Source organism: Suricata suricatta, chromosome 9 (genome assembly GCF_006229205.1).
Source record: "Suricata suricatta isolate VVHF042 chromosome 9, meerkat_22Aug2017_6uvM2_HiC, whole genome shotgun sequence".
Lineage (NCBI taxonomy): Eukaryota > Metazoa > Chordata > Mammalia > Carnivora > Herpestidae > Suricata > Suricata suricatta.
The window spans coordinates 85,165,332-85,181,936 of record NC_043708.1 but is presented as its reverse complement, the minus strand read 5'-3'; the positions used below and the strand labels follow the sequence as shown (position 1 = coordinate 85,181,936).

Below are 16,605 nucleotides of genomic sequence, written 5' to 3'. Positions count from 1 at the left end.
TCTGAGCTTTCAGCACAGAGCCCGATGAGGGGTTCAAACCAACAAACTGCAAGATCATGACCTGAACCACAATTGGATGCTTAACCAACTGAGCCACTCAGGCATTCCAGGAAAACGTTTTCTTAAATAGAACCAAAAAACCCACAAATTATAAAAGGGGGAATGATGGGAATGATACAGTTGACTATCTTTGAATTAAGAACTTGAAGACAGGAAAAGACACTCTCCGAGAATATAAAACAAACCAAAGTGTGGGAAAATATGCTGCAACACATTTCAACAAAGGCCCTCTCCATAGTACAAAAGTAACTCCTACAGATCAGTTTTTTAAGTCAGCTAGCCAGATGAAAACTAGGCAAGAGGTATGAACAAGCACATCTGAAGAGAGAATATCTGGACAGCTCAAATAAGCACAAGAAGTAGTGTCCAATGTCAACTTCATTGTTACTGGAGAAATACAAAATCAAATCATAATAAAATGCCAATGTGCCCACCAAAATAGCTAAATTAAAGAGAATACAGAACAAACAGGAACTCTCCTGTACTGTAAGTGAGAATGTCAATTACAATAACCATCCACAAAGAGTTTGGTACTATCTATTATAAAGACAAACGTGCCTTCTAATACAGCAAGTTCACTCCTGGGTGTATACCTGACAGAAATGTGCACACATACACCAAGAAAACACATATACTTAATGATAATAGTGACATTATTCTTTTTGGGGGGGACTTTTGCATTATGCTTTTATTTCATTTTTTTGTTCATCAAGGGTTATTTTTTAATTTACCTCCAAGTAAATTAGAGTAGACTCCAGTGATTTATCCCCTACATATAACACCCAGTGCTCATCCCAACAAGTATTCCTCTTAATGCCTCTACCACTTTCAGCCCACCCCCCACGCAAAGCCCCTCCAGCAACCCTGTTTGTTCTCTAAATTTAAGAGTCTCTTATGTTGTGTCCCCCTCCCTGTTTTTATATTATTTTTTATTCCCTTCCCTTATTTTTACCTATTTTGCATCTTAAATTCTTCATATGAGTGAAGTCATATGATATTTGTCTTTCTCTAATTTCGGTTAGCAGAACACACTCTAGTGTATACACTCATGGTGTTGCAAAAGACAAGATTCCGTTCTTTACCGTTCTTTAAAATCAGATAAAGGGTAATGTCCCAGATCTATAAAGAGCTTATCAAACTCAACCCCCCAAAAGTAAATAATCCAGTGAAGAAATGGGCAAAAGACATGAGAAGACACTTTTCCAAAGAAGACTCCTAAGGCTAACAGACACATGAAAAAATGCTCAACATCACCTGTCATCAGGGAAATACAAATCAAAACCACAATGAGATACCTCTCACACCAGTCACACCCTTTACCGTTCTTTCTGATTGCTGAAAAAACACTCCAGTGTATATATAAACCACATCTTCTTTATCCATGCATCTGTCGATTGACATTGGGGCTCTTTCCATACTTTGATTATTGTCGATAGTGCTGCTACAATCATTGGGGTGCATGTGCCCCTTCGAAACTGCTCATATATCCTTTGGATAAATACCTAGTAGTGCAATTGTTGGGTGATAAGGTAGTTCTATTTTTAGTTTTTAGTTTTTTGAGGAGCCTCCATACTGTTTTCCAGAGTGACTGCAGCAGTTTGCATTCCCAACAGCAGTGAAAAACCGTTCCTCTCTCTCCACACCTTTGCCAACATCTGTCATTGCCTGCATTCTGACAGGTGTGAGAGGTATCTCATTGTGGTTTTGATTTGTATTTCCCTGATGACAGGTGATGTTGAACATTTTTTCATGTGTCTGTTAGCCTTAGGAGTCTTCTTTGGAAAAGTGTCTTCTCATGTCTTTTGCCCATTTCTTCACTGGATTATTTACTTTGGGGGGGGTTGAGTTTGATAAGCTCTTTATAGATCTGGGACATTACCCTTTATCTGATATGCCATTTGCAAATATCTTCTCCCATTCTGTTGGTTGGCTTTTAGCTTTGCTGATTGTTTCCTCTGCCGTGCAAAGCAAAGCTGTGCAGAAGCTTTTATGTTGATGAGGTCCCAATTGTTCATTTTTGCTTTCGTTTCCCTTGCCTCTGAACATATGTTGAGTCAGAAGTTGCTGAGGCTGAGGACAAAGAAGTTGTTGCCTGCTTTCTCCTCTAAGATTTTGATGGGTTCCTGTCTCACGATTAAGTCTTTCATCCATTTTGAGTTTATTTTTGTGTATGGTGTAAGAAAGTGGTCTAGGTTCATTTTTCTGCATGTTGCTGTCCAGTTTTCCCAGCACCACTTGCTGAAGAGATTGTCTTTATTCTATTGGATATTCTTTCCTACTTTGTTAAAGATTAATTGGCCGTACGTTTGTGGGTCCATTTCTGGGTGCTTTATTCTGCTCCATTGATCTGTTTTTGTGCCAGTACCATACTGTCTTGATAATCACAGCTTTGTAATACATCTTGAAGTCCAGAATTGTGAAGCTTCCATCCTCGGTTTTCTTTTTCAGGATTATTTTGGCTATTCAGGGTTTTTCTGCTTCCATACAAATTCTAGAATTGTTTCTTCTAGCACTGTGAAGAATGCTGGTGTTATTTTGATAGTGATTGCATTGAATATGTAGATTGCTTTGGGTTCTATTGACATTTTAAACATATTTATTCTTCCAATTCATGAGCATGAAATGATTTTCCTTTTTCTGTGTGTCTTCTTCAATTTCTTTCATAAGCTTTCTATATATAGTTTTCAGTGCATAGATTTTCACCTCTTTGGCTAGGTTTATTCCTAGGTCTTTTATGGTTGTTGGTGAAATTGTAAATGAACTCAATTCCTTTATTTTTCTTTCTGCTGCTTCATTATTGATGTATAGAAATGCAACCAATTTCTGTGCATTAATTTTATATTTTGTGACTTTGCTGAATTCATGATCAGTTCTAGCAGTTTTTTGGTAGAATCTTTCAGGTTTTCTACATAGAGTATCATGTCATCTGCAAAAAGTGGAAGTTTGACTTCCTCCTCACCAATTTGGATGCCTTTTATTTCTTTTTGTTGTCTAATTGCTGAGACCAGGACTTCCCACTCTACGTTGAATTATAGTGGTGAGAGTGAACATCCTGGTCATGTTCCTAACCTTAGGGAGAACTTCACTGCTTTTCACTTTGAGACTGATATTAGAGGTGGGTCTTCTGTATATTGCTTTTATGATCTTGAAGGGTGATCCTTCTAGCCTACTTTCTTGAGGGTTTTTATTAAGAAAAGGTGCTGTATTTTTCAAATGCGTTCTCTGTATCTATTGCGAGGATCATGTGATTCTTATCCTTTCTTTCATTGATGTGATGTGTCTGTTTTTGTGCCAGTACCATATGGTAACCTCCATACCGTTTTCCAAGGTGTTGCACCAGTTTGTATTCCCACCAACAGTGTAGGAAGGTTCCTCATCTTCTGCATTCTCACCAACATATGGTGTTTCTTGTGTTGCTGATTTTAGTCATTCTGACAACTGTGATATGATATATTACAGTGATTGATCTGCAGATATTGAACCAGCCCTGCATCCCAGGTATAGATCCCACTTGCTCATGCTGAATAATTCTTTTAATATATTGTTGCATGGTGAATAATTCTTTCATGTATTGTCGGATCTGGTTGAGTAGTATCTTGTTCAGAATTTTTGCAACCATGTTCATCAGGGAAATTGGGCTGTAGTTCTCCTTTTTCGTGAGGTCTTTGTCTAGTTTTGGAATCAAGGTAATGCTGGCCTTGTAGAATGAGTTGGGAAGCTTTCCTTTCATTTCTATTTTTTTGGAACAGCTTCAAAAGAATAGATTTCAACTCTTCTTTAAATGTTTGGTATAATTCCCCTGGAAAGTCTTCTGGCCCTGGACTCTTGTTTTGGGGAGATTTTTTATTATTGTTTCAATTTCTTACTGGTTATAGATCTGTTCAAATTTTCTATACCTTCCTGTTTCAATTTTGGTAGTTTATATGTTTCTAGGAATGTGTCCATTTCTTCCAGATTGCCCAATTTGCTACCATGTAACTGCTCATAATATTCTAATATTGGTGGTATTTCTGCAGTGTTGATTGTGATCTCTCCTCTTTCATTTGTGATTTTGTTTGGGTCCTTCCCAGTTTCTTTTTGATCACAGTGGCTAAAGGTTTATCAATTTTGTTAATCCTTTCAAAGAACCATCTCATGGTTTTCCTTAATCTGTTTTACTGTTTCTTATTTTATTTTGATATCATTGATTTCTGCTCTAATCTTTATTATTTCCCACCTTCTGCTGGTTTGGTGCTTTATTTGCGGTTCTTTTTCCAGCTCTGTAAAGTATAAGGTTAGGTTGTGAATCTGAGACCATTCTTCCTTCTTTAGGAAGGCCTGGATTGCTATATACTTCCCTTCATGACTGCCTTTTCTGCATCCCTGAGGTTTTTGGCTATGGTGCTATCATTTTTATTGGCTTCCATGTACTTTTTAAATTTCCTCTTTAATTTTCAGTTAACCATTCATTCTTCAGTAGGATGTTCTTTAATCTCCAAGTATTCGTGTTCTTTCCAAATTTTTTCTTGTGGTTGATTTCAAGTTTCATAGTGTTTTGATCTGAAAATATGCACGGTATGATCTCGATCTTTTTGTACTTTTTGAGGGCTGGTTTGTGTCTTAGTATATGATCTATTCCAGAGAAAGTTCCACATGAGCTTGAGAAGAATGTGTATCCTGCTGCTTTAGGATGAAATGTTCTGAATATATCTGTTAAGTCCATCCAGTCCAGTGTGCCATTCAAAGCCATTGTTTCCTTGTCGATTTTCTGCTTACAAGATCTGTCCATTGCTGTAAATGGAGTGTTGAAGTTCCCTATTATTATGGTATTATTAGCAATGAGTTTCTTTATGTTTGTGATTATTTGATTTATATATTTGGGTGCTCTCACATTGAGGGAATAAATGTTTACAACTGATAGATCTTCTTGGTGGATAGACCCCTTAATTATAATGCCCTCCTTCATCACTTGTTACAGTCTTTATTTTAAAATCTAGTTTGGCTGATATAACTATGGCTACTCCAGCTTTCTTTTGGTGACCATTAGCATGATAGATGGTTCTCCATACCCTTACTTTCAATCTGCAGTTGTCTTTAGGTCAAAAATGTGCCTCTTGTAAACAGCATATAGATGGATCTTGTTTTCTTATCCATTCTGATACCCTATGTCTTTTTATTGGAGCATTTAGTCCATTGACATTTAGAGTGAATACTGAAAGATATTAATTTAATGCCATTGTGTTGCCTGTAGAGTTGGAGTTTGGGTGGTGTTCTTTGGTCCTTTCTAGTCTTTGTTGCTTTTGGTCTTTTTGTTTTATCTTTTCTCCCCTCAGAGAGTCCCCCTGAAAATTTCTTGCAGGGCTGGCTTAGTGGTCACTAACTCCTTTAGTTTCTCTTTTTCTGGGAAACTCTTTATCTCGCCTTCTAGTTTGAATGACAGACTTGCTGGATAAAAAGTTCTTGGCTGCATATTTTTCCAATTCAGCACGTTGACTATATCCCACCATTCCTTTCCAGTCTGCCAAGTTTCTGTAGATACGTCTCCTGTGAACCTGATCTGTCTTCCCTTATAGGTTATGGGCTTTACCATACCCCTCCCCATGCTGCTTCTGTAATTCTTTCCTTGTCTGTGTATTTTGTGAATTTGACTAACATATGCTTTGGTGATGATCAGTTTTTGTTGAATCTAATGGGAGTTCTCTGTGTTTCTTGAATTTTGATGTCTAGGTCTTTCCCTGGATTAGGAAATTTTTCTACTATAATTTGTTCATGTAAAACTTCTGCCCCTTTTTCTCTCTCTTCACCTTCTGGGACTCCTATGATTTGGGTATTATTCTTTTTAATAAGTCACTGAGCTCTCTAATTGTTGTATCCTGATTTTTGCCTTAGTTTCCCTCTTTTTTCTGCTTCATTATTCTCCATAATTTTTTCATTTATATCATTGATTCGCTGCTCCACTTCATCCATCCTTGTTACTATGGCATCCATTCAAGACTGCATCTCAGTTATAGCATTTTTAATTTCATCCTGACTAGATTTTATTTTGTTGGTCTCTGCAGAAAGGGATTGATTCTATGATTTTTTTCAACACCAGCTAGTATTCTTATTATTGTGATTCTAAATTCGGGTTCAGACATCTTGCTTATATCTGTGTTGATTAAACCCCTGTTCTTTCTTTTGGGGTGAATTCCCTCATTTTGTCATTTTCAAGGAAGAAAAAGAATAAAATAAAATTAAAATTAAAAAATTAAAAACAACACAAAAATTCAAATAACATAAGCTAGATCCAGGCGTGTTTTGGTCTGGTTGTTGAAAGACACTTGATAAAATAGAGAAAAAAGGAAAAGAAAAGAAAAAAGAAAACAAAAGTAAGAAAAAGTTAAAAGTCAAAAAATGTATACAATAGAATAGAGTAAAATGAAATAGAATTAAAAATTTTTATGAAAAAGTAAAAAACAGTAAAAAGAACTTAAAATTTTTAAAAGAAAATAAAAAGAAGTTTTTCTTTCTGTATCCAAGAAGAAAAGAAAGTAGGAAAAAAAGTTAAACAAAAGCAAAAAAGAAAAAAAAAAAAAAGGAAGAAAAATAAAACAAATTAAAAAAGCCAGGAAACAGAAAGAAACCCAGATGAAGTTGTATCCAGTTTCCCATAGAATTCAAACTATGAAGCACTCTAAGTCTGTACACTAAGAAGCAGAGAGACTTGTGGTGGTCCTCTAGGGCATGTGCTTGGAGGGTGCGGTTGGGAAGGGCTTGGTGTAATGGCTCCATTCTCAACTAGGTGGCCCTGCTTAGCTTACTGGGGTGGATCTGTGTTGTGCACATGCATGTTTATGTGCGTGCATGGGAGAAGTGAAAATGGCATCACCAGCTTCCTAATTTCTGGCACAAGAACTCAGAGCTCTCATTGGCCTGCAATCAAGCACTCCTCCTTTGTCTCAGGCTTCTGTCCATTCCCTACTTCTACACTGTCCATGTCCAAGCTATCAGCCTGCCAGGCAGCACCTCCCTCCCAAATTTTATCTTAGATAGGGCTGTGTTTCCAAACCCCTCACTTGTGAGAACTCTGTGGCGTGTACCCTCTCTGACACACTGGGAAAGGACCTCACTGGGCAATGTCTGAGTGCCAGGTTGGCCCAGAGAATGTTCGTGCAATTGTGTTGCAGCAGAGGTAAGAGATTGGGGCTGGGTGATGGTTTGCCCCAGAAAAAGTATGTGCAATCACAGAGCAGCAATGATTTAGAGATTATGGCAAATCACAACATATAGCCGGCATCTTTGTTCCAATATTAGCAAATGTGGCTGCTCTACAGCATCCACTAGGAGTTTTGCCTGTGGGGAGGCTGTATGGCCTCTGCCAAATGCCCTCCATGCAGGGGAACAACTTCTCTGCATGTGGCCCACAGACCCCTTGGACCTCACTGCCTGCTCCTTCTTCCCCACTAGAGCATGACCAGGTGTGAAGCTCCAGAATTTAGAACTCTATGCTCCCCTTTTTATAGAGTCCTAATGATATTGAAACCCACTCTTTTCTTCCCATCAATGATGCTGAGAAGCAGATATCTTGTTCAGTCCCTTGTAAGTGTTTCCACTCTTTCTTTTTCTCTCAGCTACTTTCAGGCAGAGTACTTTCCCAGTACTCTCCCAATGTGCCTCACTCTCCCCCCCCTTTCTCTGTCCTCTCTCCACAAAAGCAGCCCCCTACCCTCTGCAGCTTCTCTCTCCCCCAGTTCACCTCTCTGCATCATTTACCTGCCAAGTTCTGTGGTTCAAGTTATGCAGACTGTTGTGTTAATCCTCAGATCAATTTCCTAGGTGTGCAAAATGGTTTGGTGCTGATCTAGCTGCATTTCAGGGATGAGAGAAGCCATGCTTCTCTGCCATGTTGGCCCACAGCTTCAACATTATTCTTAAAATTCCAAATGATAATGACCCAAATTGTCCAACAACAGTAAAATTAAGTATCTATTTATACAATAACATACAACAATTACAATGAGTGAACTAATTCTATGTTAAACAATATGGTTGACTCTCACAAACAACATCAATCTTTAAAATACAGAGACAGAGAACTACATACCTATGGATCCATTTATATAAAATGCAAAAAACAAGCAAATTTAGAGTATGGTGTTAAAAGTCTGGATGGTAGTTATTGTTGGGGATTAGACAAGGTTGGTTACTGAGGGGGATACAAGAGTAAGGCTTCTGGGGGTTGGAACTGTTTTGAGCTGGCTGGTGATTACAGCCATGATTTTTTTGTTTGTTTACTGAAATGTTTTTTTTAATGCTGTATTTTAAATGTTTATTTATTAAATGTGCAAGTGCACAAGCAGGGGAGGGACAGAGAGAGAGAGAGAGACACACAAAATCTGAAGCAGGCTCCAGGCTCCAAGCTGTCAGCACAGAGCCTGACAGGAGGCCTGAACCCATGAATCATGAGATCATGACCTGAGCCGAAGTCAGATGCTAAGCCAACTAAGCCACCCAGGTGCCCCCATGAATTTTTTGATGTCTACTTAGCTAAGTTGTCCACTTAGATTTTGTATACATTTCTATATGTTTGTCATACTTAACAATAAAAAAAAGTTAAAGTGAATATCCTTTAACCCAGCAATTTACTTCCAAAAATTTAACAAAGAGTATAACCCACATTGATGTATGGTATAAAAAGATATTTGTTGCAATGTTGTTGATATGGTGAAAAATTGGAAACAATATAAAGAGTCAACAATACAGTATTGGATCAATAAATTAGACTATATCCCCCTAGTGGATATAACACATCTATTAAGATTGTTGCTCCAGATCTGTGTTCATATTGAAAGATGTCATGTTATATTAAGAAAATGGCTTATAAAATAGCACAAGCAATTGAACTCTAATTCTGGAAACACATGCATAGAAAATTATGGTAAAATAACCTGTATGTTAATAATTGTTATCCCTATAGAGAATTTTGGACACTGCTTCCCTAATTACTCTGCAAATATAGATTACTAAGGTTATATATAATAATATCTACCACATACTGAACAATAACTGTGTGAAAAATATTGAGAAAGATATAAAATGTATTTTTTCTTATTTAATCTTCATAAAAATCCAGCAGGATAAGTACAATTGTCTGCATTTTTCAGCTAAGGAGACTGAGTTAAACAAAATACACAAGATGGAATAACAGGAAGTGGTCAAAGTCTGTTTAAAAAGTCTGCTTTTTAACTAGGGTCTGCCTGGCTCCCAACAAATGCTCCATTCCACCACATCACATAACAAGATTGTAGTAAGAGTAAGTTTGGGGGAACCTGGGTGGCTCAGTCAGTTGAGCAATCAACTCTTAATTTCAGCTCAGGTCATGATCCCAGAGTCAGAAGATGGAGCCCCACACCAGACTCGGTGCTGAGAGGGGAGCCTGCTTATGAGTCTCTCTCCCTGCTCTGCCCCTCTCCCCTAGTCTCTGTCTCTGTCTCTCTGTCTCTCTGTCTCTGTCTCTCTCTCTCTCTCTCTTTATATATACATATATATAAAACATTATAAAAGAGTAAGTTCCATCATCAGAATTTGAACCTGAATCTCTTCATTCTGTTTCAAAGCAAGAATTTCTATAAGTTCATAAAGCAGCACACAAAAACCAACTAAAAAATAAAACCTTACCAGATACTGAATGGGATATAAAGATATATGTATACATATATAATAGCTGCTACCACTTATTAAATGATCACCACATGCTAAGTACTTGCAAGTATTATCTCATCTTAACCTTATTGTCCTTCAGTAGATTGGCTGTATTCATGGCCCCAACTCTTCTCTCTCCACATTCTTTGCAGGTAACTTTGTACTGTCCTCGCATTCTGACTTCAGGCTCAATCCTGTGATCTGCCTTGGCTGCTAGAGTATTAGCAGCCATAAAGCAATCAGAGGCTTGAAAAGCACTTCTGTGTTTCTGCTTGCTATTCTTGCCCTCTGTGATCACCGTGACGTGCAAAACTAGCCTGCTAGTGGATGAAAGACACGTGGAGTGCAGCCAGTCGCCCCAGTCACCCCAGATGAGGCCATCCGGGATTGGCCAGTCAATACCCAGAGAAGTGATCAAGTCTAGCAAACATCATCAGTAGAACTGCCTCAGGAACATCAGTATGATTCCAGACATATGAGCAATAAATATTTCAGGCTACTGAGGTTTTGTGCTTATTTGTTACACAGCATTATTGTAGCAAAAGCTAACTGATAAAAACCCTGGATGGTAAATAGAATTATTATTATTCCTATTTTACATGGGAGGAAACTAAGGCTCGAAAAATCACATAGCTAGTAAATGGTGGAGCCAGGATTTGAACCTAGGTCTGTCTTAACCCAGAGGAATCACTTTTATAAACTGTATATATACATAGCCTGTACAAATGCACTCCCAGGTACAATTTTAAATGGAGCTCCAGTAATGTGCGTGTGCATGTGTGTGCGTGCATACAAATGTGCACACAAGTCTTTCTCCACAGCTGCTCACTGACCAAAAATTTAAGATTTGGAAGCAGTATTTCTGACTAACTCGAATATCTGAGCCACATTTAGCACTTTTAAAAAGCTGACTGATCATAATCCTTGTAGTTTAAACCAACAATTCTGTGCATGGGTACTCTGCTATTTTTTTCTCTCTCTCTCCTATACTCTCTCTTCCATAGTCCACAGGCATTTAATTTCACACAGATGCCGTCCATGCTGACATGTATTCCAATATTAATTTGTGTGCTTCAAAGATTTATCCTAAAAATGCTGATGACACCAATAGAAGATGTAAAACCTGACCTTCACTTACACAATGATTGGCATTGACTATAATTCCTTATGAGATTTCACATAATCAACATGCTGATGTGTGCAGCTAGAGTACATAATCAGTTCTGTATCAAAAATCACCTTGCAGTTGGGGAAAGGAAGAAAATTTTCATATTATATGATCAGGAGAAATAGGTATTAGATAAACAGCCAACTTTCAATAGTCTCTGTTAAGATACACAGGGATAATACATTGATAAATGATATATATTTGCTTCCTCACCAGAAATACTCAAAATATAGGGATCAAAGAGCAGAGGGCTCACTAGGTGGTTTGGGGCCAGGTGCTGTAGCCTAGAATCCCACCCCCCGCCCCCGCAGAGGAAAGCATAGAATGTGGACAAGTAACAAGAGGGGCATCTGGAGATGTGACATCCAGTCCCAACCCCACCTGAGATGGATGGGTGTGGCAGGCATCTTCCTCTGCTTCCCAGACCACTCTCCACCCTCTCCCAACCTAGAGGGTGGACTCAGTGCCAACAGGGTGGTGCCAAGAAGTGTGGACTTCTTGCCTCGGGCTTCCATGTGGGTTCGCTGGAGAGAGGGCTCTGGAAACAAATCAGTGGGATGAAGGAGAGGGAAACATGAGCATTTGTTCCCCTGCCTTTCCACCTGGTGTGTCACGAAGGGGTGGCGGTATCAGTTCACAAAGTTCTCAGATGCTTTCAGGTGGCCCCTTCCACACATCCCCCCCAGCTCAGGGTTCTGCTAATCACTAGGTCTGTTCAGACCTACAAGGAGTAACAGCCCCACTACTGATAGCTCTAGAATTCTGCATTTCCTCTTCTAATTTTTCCCTACACCATGTGCAAACTTTTGTAAGTAATGTCCTCATTAAGCCTACCTTGAATTACCCCGTTTTGAGTGAGCTGGGACTGAACTACTCTGTGACCCTAGGGATCTTCTCTCACTGGTACCATCTTCCTGACCTATAGGATCAAGAAAATCTCTCCTTTAACAGAGGGTGGGTAGATCTTCTTTTTTAAAGATCTTAATGCCAACATCCTTTAAAGGGTTAAATGCTATAGAATGTAAAGATACTATCATGTCAAGTCCAGTTGATATTTTAAAGCCTCATTGGGTTTACAGAAAAGAACTGTAGGAGAAGAGATGAAAGTGCAAGAAGTATATGAACAAACCTATAGGGTCCAATGTGCAAAAAAGCAAGGGAGGGGTGAGAAGAACAGAAATTAGACTTCTTTTGAACTACCAGCCTTGGGGGGATTGCTTGTGACTGTGAATCAGATGTCCTAGCCACCTTCTGACTTTCTGCTCCTTTTCTTTATCATCTCCCACTTGAGCCTGCTCAGGAAAGTCTTCGCTTTGTTGACAATTAAGGGATGTTAGACTTGCTGACATAAAAGATGGATATATCTTGTGCTAAAAAACCTGGATGAAAGTGAAAGCTTTGCTGGGATCGATACTTAGGGACACTATATCCCACAGTCCCCCTGGCTCCCTCACCTGATCTAAGGGCTTGATCTGTGTCCCTAAAACTGTGCCCAACTGGGCCTCTCACATTATGTTAACTGACACAGGGCTGTCCATTCTTAATAACGTTTATTTATTTATTCAGCCTTACTCATTAGATACCCACTGTGTGCCAGGAGCTCTTCTAGCCAGTGGTGAACACAGAAGACAAGGTTCCTTTCTCTGAGAGCTTATATTCTAGTGGCATAGTCCTATGGGATATGTATAATTTTAAAAGAAAGTCTTAGCAGGGTTAATATGAAACCACAAATGCTGATTTATGATATCCTTTCCATACATGCACAAAGTAAAAGGCTAATTATTATTCAAAAATAGAATTTCAGATCCCTAAATCTAACCCCAAAAGCCTCATGTTCCCATTTCACCCACTCCCCACACAGAGAAATTACAAATGAGAAACCTGTGTGACCTTTGACAAACATCACAACCTCTCTGTTCCTTAGTAAATGGCAGAACCAGCCCTAGATTCCGGGCCTTCCGAATCCCACCATGTTGCATCCCTAAGAGCTGACTTCTCCTCCCGGTGTTCCCCTGCTCCTGTCACCCTGTGGCAGCTGGGAGACCATCTTATCATAGAAAGGCCTCTCTAGTCGAGGTCGGAGCCTTCCTACAAATCCTGTTGTTTTCCCTAGTAAACTATTTCCCTCTCCTTCTCAGGCTTTCCAAGGAAGCTTCTCAGGACGTCAAGGCCAGGCTGGTCACCCCACCCCCATTACGTGAATCTGCAGTAAGCCACCCTCCCCCACCCCCATGGGCATTGCCCATCATTCACAATTACTAATTCCTGATTGTTCTGCCCCACTGGACTCTAAGGTCTGTAGGCCCGGAACCCGCTCTCCTCTGTGCCCAGCAGATGGCAGGCCTGCTAAAAGAATTTGGGAATAAATGAAACTCCTATTTAATTTATAAAGGAAATCAGTGAGAAAACTGGAATGTGTTCACAGAAATTTACATGAAAGAAAACTCTGAAGAATGCAGCAGTTCTACACCTTAATGTTTTAAGTAATAATAAATGTGATCATGTTTTTGAATAAAAGAAAACAGAAGGCTACCCGCCCTACTCTTGCTGTGTGAGGAGCTAGCTTCTCCTTCCCACTCTTTTCTCCCATTCTCTCAGAGCAGCCCAGCCTGACATCACTCCCCACTCTGTGCCAGTAGTAATTAACACAAAACAGTCCCCTTCCTTCCCTTCCTCCAGAACAGTGCAGAAAATGTGTCTCCCAGCTTAGGAAAAAGCAATTTCCTCAGCAAATCTAAAAGAAAGAAGAATAGAGGATTCAAAAGGAGGGAGCCTTTTCCCTCCAAGGCCCAGGGCTGCACAGTCCTCAGGGTGGAGGAAAGACTACAGAGGAACACAGATGGCATGCTGGCAGGTCGATGAATTAATGTGATTGCGTCCCGGTAACGTTTCAAGTGAGATATTCATGTAATTCATGCAAATTCAGAAATAATTGAGGTTCATGTTTCTAGGATAAAGTCATGGCATTTTGCTTTTACCTGATCTACCCCCCAAAAAGGGTCATTTTTATTATTCTGTATTCAATTATTCATAACCACACGCTCATGGATTTTAGAACCATAAAAGGTCAGCCCTCTTTGATTCTGCAATTGTTTTCCTCTGAAGTCAGGAAGCGGCGCATGAATATGCAGGCGCACACACCGACGCCTCCCTCACTGTTCATTAACAGTGTGTTCACTGTATATTTCAAAGTCAAACAAATAATACCTGTCATGAACATGAATTTTTAATATCTCCTATATTTCATTTTAAATGAAATGTCAAAATGATGGAAAATATTTCCATGGAAGTTTGGAAAGGGCAGCGGCGCACCAGCAGTGCCTTGTGAAATTCAGCGCTGGAGCGAAAGCGTTGTGGAAGCCATACCACTGCCCCTGGAATCAGATTGGTTTTTGGTATTTCACTGCCTTTGTTATTCCTGGGAAATGTCAACGTGAAATCTGTTTGCCGAGTCGATATGCCTCCGGGGCTGATGGGACCCACTATCCTCTTTTCATCTGAAAACGGACTCCATTTGTTTATAGCCTGTTCAATTCCCTGCTTTTTGGCTCGACCTGCATTTTATTTGTGCATGATGTTCCGCTTGGCATATGTGCCATGTGTCCCTCTTCCTTCTTTGAACACCACTTCCCATTTTTAATGGCAGGGAAATCAAACAGCTCTGACCGCCCTTTTCTCTCCAACCCTTAATCAGAATTTCTTAATTTCAAGCTCCCATCTATTTCTCCCAGAAATAGCCTATTTCTTTCCCTAGAAATTGTTCTCTGGAGATTGGTATAAGCCAAGGTCAGAACGCAGCTGAGATGAGGTAAGGAAATAAGGGCTCACGGTGGCAAGAAATGACCAGGAAGGTCTATAGCAAAGTGTCTCAACCTCAGCACACTGATATTTGGAGCCAGATAATTCTTTGCTTGGCCGGGGGGGGGGGGGGGTGTCCTGTACATCAGAGGACATTTAGCAGCATCCCTGGCCTGTCCCCACTAGACGCCAGTAACACACACCCACTTGCAGTTGTGACAACCCAAAATGCCACGAGACATGCCAAAAGTGTCCAGGAGTGGGGTTGGAGGTGGGGAGGCCAGTTCAAATTCCTCCCACCCACAGGAAACCACTGATCTACAGGTGTAACTACAAATGACTTTTCTCCTCTCAGCATTACAGAAGGCAGGTGCCCCAGGAGCTCCCGCAAGCTGCACCAGAACTAAGACATGCAGCCTCTCAGCTACCCTGAGAAGCAGAGGTTTTCGGTTCTCCACCACCTGGAGATTCAGCCAGGTACCCGTGGCCTGAGACTATGGCTGTGACCCCTACTCTTTTGGCCAAAAGCAATTTTCTGGTCTCCAACCTAGTAACATGTATCCTATCACATACGAGGCTATTATTTTAACCTATTTGTGTGGCCCTACCCTTCCACTGCCCCGGTCCTCTCCAGAAAACACCAGCCTGTCCACTGTAAGGCTCTTCTGCCTAATCCTGAGGAGGTGGGAGGATAGGGTGGGGCAAGAGCAAGGAAACTGGGGATGATGATTTGTGTCCTCTTCATGGTGTTCAAGACATATAAGCAAAGGACCTGGGTTAACCTCTTGTGTGACCTGTGTATTTTCCCCCTGAAAAAACTAGCTGCTCTGGAACTGAACCACATGGGTTATGGATTTTATAATTATGACACTTTTATTTGGATGGAATTTAATTTATGCAATGAATCTTTGGAAAACGTTGTCTCAGATGGAGTAGAAAAAAGAGATACTGTAATCCCCATTTTACTGTCAGGAAACGGACTCCCAAGAAGTCCAAGAATACACTGTACATGAACTTCAGCACCCCTCAGTCCCATTTCCAAGTCTGCTTAAAAGACCACTTGGAAAAAAAAAAAAAAAGACCACCTGGGAGCTAAACGTTTCTTGGCACACAGGAGCCAAACGTTCCCTGAGCTTGTGATATCTTTTCTTGTGCTTTTTAAATGGTCTGTTTATAATATATACTAAATAGGTATGTCTAATGTGCTGGAAAAGTTCTCATTTCCATAAGAAGAGAAGATTCAGTCTTGGCAGCCTCAGTTTACCATTAGTATACTCTTTCACTGGGACGATATGCTGGAAAGCCTGCTGCCATTCCAATGGGCAGACTTACAAGAGAGGAGAAGGCTGAGGGATGTGGTGATGAGTGATATTAGGACCCTGAGCCACACCTGGATCTCCAAATACCAACACTTCATTAAGAGTTGGCCTGGGGTATAGGAACCAGCACAAGAGAAAAGAAGGTTCTATAGCAGATGTTTTGTCCAAGCTTCAGTGAGCTAACTCCACAACTGAATGTGATTTTCAGGGGTAAAATTAAAATTAAAAAAAAAAAAGGCACAGACTCCCTCCTCCCTTCAACACATCCCAAAAGGGAAGAGAGATGCTCAAGAATATCATTTTCAAATTATTCCACTACCATGTATTGCTTTCTGAGAATCAGGAGATAGGTTCTAGTCCAGCCTTTGCAACTGACCTTGATCAAATCATGTCTTGCATACACTCTATATATGAGATATAGAAAAGGTAATGCCCACTCCAGCTGTCTCACAGAGAGGGGCATAAATTAATGTCAGATGTAAAGGCACTTGCAAAGAGTAAGGTATTTTATAAAGCACAATGATACTGCCGAGAGAATGAGGAACTGACTTTCAGAGGAAAGGAGAGCGATGCTATGTCGACCACTACAGTGGGTTGAAT

General features: G+C 40.1%; 1 long non-coding RNA gene across 1 annotated transcript in view; it reads left to right on the top strand.

Moving 5' to 3' along the window:
- The window catches only part of LOC115302842, a 14,771-nt gene extending 4,547 nt beyond the window's left edge, over positions 1–10,224 (top strand). The window contains exon 2 of the long non-coding RNA XR_003913664.1: positions 9,873–10,224. This is a non-coding gene — a long non-coding RNA (uncharacterized LOC115302842). The remainder of the gene's footprint in view (positions 1–9,872) is intronic.
- Positions 10,225–16,605: the final 6,381 nt, after the last annotated feature.